A 6,362-nucleotide genomic window follows, 5' to 3' on the forward strand; every position below is an offset into this window, starting at 1 on the left:
TGTATCCTCTCCTGTATATAACCCTCACATGTATCTTCTCCTGTATATAACCCCTCACATGGCTTGTATCCTCTCCTGTATATAACCCCTCACATGGCTTGTATCCTCTCCTGTATATAACCCCTCACATGGCTTGTATCCTCTCCTGTATATAAATCCCTCACATGGCTTATATCCCGTCCTGTATATAACCCCTCACATGGCTTGTATCCTCTCCTGTATATAACCCTCACATGTATCCTCTCCTGTATATAACCCCTCACATGGCTTGTATCCTGTCCTGTATATAACCCCTCACATAGCTTGTATCCTCTCCTGTATATAACCCCTCACATGGCTTGTATCCTCTCCTGTATATAACCCCACACATGGCTTGTATCCTCTCCTGTATAGAACCCCTCACATGGCTTGTGTCCTGTCCTGTATATAACCCCTCACATGGCTGGTGTCCTGTCCTGTATATAACCCCTCACATGGCTGGTGTCCTGTCCTGTATATAACCCCTCACATGGCTTGTGTCCTCTCCTGTATATAACCCCTCACATGGCTTGTATCCTCTCCTGTATTTAACCTCTCACATGGCTTGTATCCTCTCCTGTAAATAACCCCCTCACATGTATCCTCTCCTGTATATAACCTCTCACATGGCTTGTATCCTCTCCTGTAAATAACCCCCTCACATGGCTTGCATCCTCTCCTGTATATAACCCAATCACATGGCTTGTCTCCTCTCCTGAATATAACCCCTTCCATGGCTTGTATCCCGTCCTGTATATAACACCTCACATGGCTTGTATCCCGTCCTGTATATAACCCCTCACATGGCTTGTATCCTTTCCTGTATATAACCCCCTCACATGGCTTGTATCCTCTCCTGTATATAACCCCTCTCATGGCTTGTGTCCTCTCCTATATATAACCCCTCACATGGCTTGTATCCTCTCCTGTATATAACCCCTCACATGGCTTGCATCCTCTCCTGTATATAACCCCTCACATGGCTTGTATCCTCTCCTGTATATAAACCCCTCACATGGCTTGTATCCTGTCCTGTATATAAACCCCTCACATTTCTTGTATCCCGTCCTGTATATAACCCCTCATATGGCTTGTATCCTCTCCTGTATATAACCCTCACATGTATCCTCTCCTGTATATAACCCCTCACATGGCTTGTGTCCTCTCATGTATATAACCCCTCACATGGCTGGTGTCCTCTCCTGTATATAACCCCTCACATGGCTTGTATCCTCTCCTGTATATAACCCCTCATATGGCTTGTTTCCTCTCCTGTATATAACCCCTCACATGGCTTGTATCCTATCCTGTATATAACCCCATCACATGGCTTGTATCCTCTGCTGTATAGAACCCCTCACATGGCTGGTGTCCTGTCCTGTATATAACCCCTCACATGGCTTGTGTCCTCCCCTGTATATAACCCCTCACATGGCTGGTGTCCTCTCCTGTATATAACCCCTCACATGGCTTGTATCCTCTCCTGTATATAACCCCTCATATGGCTTGTATCCTGTCCTGTATATAACCCCTCACATGGCTTGTATCCTCTCCTGTATAGAACCCCTCACATGGCTTGTGTCCTGTCCTGTATATAACCCCTCACATGGCTGGTGTCCTGTCCTGTATATAACCCCTCACATGGCTGGTGTCCTGTCCTGTATATAACCCCTCACATGGCTTGTATCCTCTCCTGTATATAACCCCTCACATGGCTTGTATCCTCTCCTGTATATAACCCCTCACATGGCTTGTATCCTCTCCTGTATATAACCCCTCACATGGCTTGTATCCTCTCCAGTATATAACCACTCCCAGGGCTTGTGTCCTCACCTGTATATAACCCCTCACATGGCTTGTGTCCTGTCCTGTATATAACCCCTCACATGGCTTGCATCCTGTCTTGTATATAACCCCTCACATGGCTTGTATCCTCTCCTGTATATAACCCCTCACATGGCTTGTATCCTCTCCTGTATATAACCCCTCACATGGCTGGTGTCCTCTCCTGTATATAACCCCTCACATGGCTTGTGTCCTGTCCTGTATATAACCCCTCACATGGCTTGTATCCTGTCCTGTATATAACCCCTCACATGGCTTGTATCCTCTCATGTATATAACCCCTCACATGGCTTGTGTCCTCTCCTGTATATAACCCCTCACATGGCTTGTATCCTCTCCTGTATATAACCCCTCACAGGGCTTGTGTCCTCTCCTGTATATAACCCCTCACATGGCTTGTGTCCTGTCCTGTATATAACCCCTCAAATGGCTTGTATCCTGTCCTGTATATAACCCCTCACATGGCTTGTATCCTCTCCTGTATAGAACCCCTCACATGGCTTGTATCCTCTCCTGTATATAACCCCTCACAGGGCTTGTGTCCTCTCCTGTATATAACCCCTCACATGGCTTGTATCCTCTCCTGTATATAACCCCACACATGGCTTGTATCCTCTCCTGTATAGAACCCCTCACATGGCTTGTGTCCTGTCCTGTATATAACCCCTCACATGGCTTGTGTCCTCTCCTGTATATAACCCCTCACATGGCTTGTATCCTCTCCTGTATATAACCCCTCACATGGCTTGTGTCCTCTTCTGTATATAACCCCTCACATGGCTTGTATCCTCTCCTGTATATAACCCCTCACAGGGCTTGTGTCCTCTCCTGTATATAACCCCTCACATGGCTTGTGTCCTGTCCTGTATATAACCCCTCAAATGGCTTGTATCCTGTCCTGTATATAACCCCTCACATGGCTTGTATCCTCTCCTGTAGAGAACCCCTCACATGGCTTGTATCCTCTCCTGTATATAACCCCTCACAGGGCTTTTGTCCTCTCCTGTATATAACCCCTCACATGGCTTGTATCCTCTCCTGTATATAACCCCACACATGGCTTGTATCCTCTCCTGTATATAACCCCTCACATGGCTTGTGTCCTGTCCTGTATATAACCCCTAACATGGCTGGTGTCCTGTCCTGTATATAACCCCTCACATGGCTGGTGTCCTGTCCTGTATATAACCCCTCACATGGCTTGTGTCCTCTCCTGTATATAACCCCTCCCATGGCTTGTATCCTCTCCTGTATATAACCTCTCACATGGCTTGTATCCTCTCCTGTAAATAACCCCCTCACATGGCTTGCATCCTCTCCTGTATATAACCCCCTCACATGGCTTGTCTCCTCTCCTGAATATAACCCATTACATGGCTTGTATCCCGTCCTGTATATAACACCTCACATGGCTTGTATCCCGTCCTGTATATAACCCCTCACATGGCTTGTATCCTTTCCTGTATATAACCCCCTCACATGGCTTGTATCCTCTCCTGTATATAACCCCTCACATGGCTTGTGTCCTATCCTATACATAACCCCTCACATGGCTTGTATCCTCTCCTGTATATAACCCCTCACATGGCTTGTATCCTCTCCTTTATATATTCCCTCACATGGCTTTTATCCTCTCCTGTATATAAACCCCTCACATGGCTTGTATCCTCTCCTGTATATAAACCCCTCACATGGCTTGTATCCCGTCCTGTATATAACCCCGCATATGGCTTGTATCCTCTCCTGTATATAACCCTCACATGTATCCTCTCCTGTATATAACCCCTCACATGGCTTGTGTCCTCTCCTGTATATAACGCCTCACATGGCTGGTTTCCTCTCCTGTATATAACCCCTCACATGGCTTGTATCCTCTCCTGTATATAACCCCTCATATGGCTTGTATCCTCTCCTGTATATAACCCCTCACTTGGCTTGTATCCTATCCTGTATATAACCCCATCACATGGCTTGTATCCTCTCCTGTATAGAACCCCTCACATGGCTGGTGTCCTCTCCTGTATATAACGCCTCACATGGCTTGTGTCCTCCCCTGTATAGAACCCCTCACATGGCTTGTGTCCTGTCCTGTATATAACCCCTCACATGGCTGGTGTCCTGTCTATAACCCCTCACATGGCTGGTGTCCTGTCCTGTATATAACCCCTCACATGGTTTGTATCCTCTCCTGTATATAACCCCTCACATGGCTTGTATCCTCTCCTGTATATAACCCCTCACATGGCTTGTATCCTCTCCTGTATATAACCCCTCACATGGCTTGTATCCTCTCCAGTATATAACCCCTCACAGGGCTTATGTCCTCTCCTGTATATAACCCCTCACATGGCTTGTGTCCTGTCCTGTATATAACCCCTCACATGGCTTGCATCCTGTCCTGTATATAACCCCTCACATGGCTTGTATCCTCTCCTGTATATAACCCCTCACATGGCTTGCGTCCTCTCCTGTATATAACCCCTCACATGGCTTGTATCCTCTCCTGTATATAACCCCTCACAGGGCTTGTGTCCTCTCCTGTATATAACCCCTCACATGGCTTGTGTCCTGTCCTGTATATAACCCCTCACATGGCTTGTATCCTGTCCTGTATATAACCCCTCACATGGCTTGTATCCTCTCCTGTATATAACCCTTCACATGGCTTGTGTCCTCTCCTGTATATAACCCCTCACAATTCTTGTATCCTCTCCTGTATATAACCCCTCACAGGGCTTGTGTCCTCTCCTGTATATAACCCCTCACATGGCTTGTGTCCTGTCCTGTATATAACCCCTCACATGGCTTGTATCCTGTCCTGTATATAACCCCTCACATGGCTTGTATCCTCTCCTGTATAGAACCCCTCACATGGCTTGTGTCCTCTCCTGTATATAACCCCTCACATGGCTGGTGTCCTCTCCTGTATATAACCCCTTACATGGCTTGTATCCTCTCCTGTATAGAACCCCTCACATGGCTTGTGTCCTCTCCTGTATATAACCCCACACATGGCTTGTATCCTCTCCTGTATATAACTCCTTACATGGCTTGTATCCCGTCCTGTATATAACTCCTCACATGGCTTGTATCCTCTACTGTATATAACACCTCACATGGCTTGTATCCTCTCCTGTATCTAACCCCTCACATGGCTTGTATCCTCTCCTATATATAACCCCTCACATGGCTTGTATCCTCTCCTGTATATAACCCCTCACATGGCTTGTATCCTCTCCTGTATATAACCCCTCACATGGCTTGTATCCTCTCCTGTATATAACCCCCTCACATGTATCCTCTCCTGTATATAACCCCTTACATGTATCCTCTCCTGTATATAACCCCTTACATGTATCCTCTCCTGTATATAACCCCTCACATGGCTTGTATCCTCTCCTGTATATAACCCCTCACAGGGCTTGTATCCTCTCCTGTATATAACCCCCTCACATGGCTTGTGTCCTATCCTGTATATAACCCCTCACATGGCTTGTGTCCTCTCCTGTATATAACCCTTCACATGGCTTGTATCCTCTCCTGTATATGACCCCCTCACATGGCTTGTATCTTCTCCTGTATATAATCCCCTCACATGGCTTGTATCCTCTCCTGTATATAACCCCCTCTCATGGCTTGTATCCTCTCCTGTATATAACCCCTCACATGGCTTGTATCCTTTTCTGTATAGAACCCCTCACATGGCTTGTATCCTCTCCTGTATATAACCGCCTCACATGGCTTGTATCCTCTCCTGTATATAACCCCCTCTCGTGGCTTGTATCCTCTCCTGTATATAACCCCTCACATGGCTTGTATCCTCTCCTGTATATAACCCCTCACATGGCTTGTATCCTCTCCTGTATATAACCCCTCACATGTATCCTCTCCTGTATATAACCGCCTCACATGGCTTGTGTCCTCTTCTGTATATAACCCCCTCACATGGCTTGTGTCCTCTCCTGTATATAACCCCTCACATGTATCCTCTCCTGTATATAACCCCTCACATGTATCCTCTCCTGTATATAACCCCCTCACATGGCTTGTATCTCGTCCTGTATATAACCCCTCACATGGCTTGTATCCTCTCCTGTATATAGCCCCCTCACATGGCTTGTATCCTCTCCTGTATATAACCCCTCACATGTCTTGTCTCCTCACCTGTATATAACCCCTCACATGGCTTGTATCCTCTCCTGTATATAACCCCTCACATGGCTTGTATCCTCTCCTGTATATAACCCCTCACATGGCTTGTATCCTCTCCTGTATGTAACCCCTCACATGGCTTGTCCTCTCCTGTATATAACCCCCTCACATGGCTTGTATCCCGTCCTGTATATAACCCCTCACATGGTTTGTATCCTCTCCTGTATATAACCCCCTTACTTGATTTGTGTCCTCTCCTGTATATAACCCCTTACATGGCTTGTATCCTCTCCTATATATAACCTCTCACATGGCTTGTATCCTCTCCTGTATATAACCCCTCACAT

The sequence above is a fragment of the Engystomops pustulosus genome, chromosome 2 (genome assembly GCF_040894005.1).
Source record: "Engystomops pustulosus chromosome 2, aEngPut4.maternal, whole genome shotgun sequence".
Classification (NCBI taxonomy): Eukaryota; Metazoa; Chordata; class Amphibia; order Anura; family Leptodactylidae; genus Engystomops; species Engystomops pustulosus.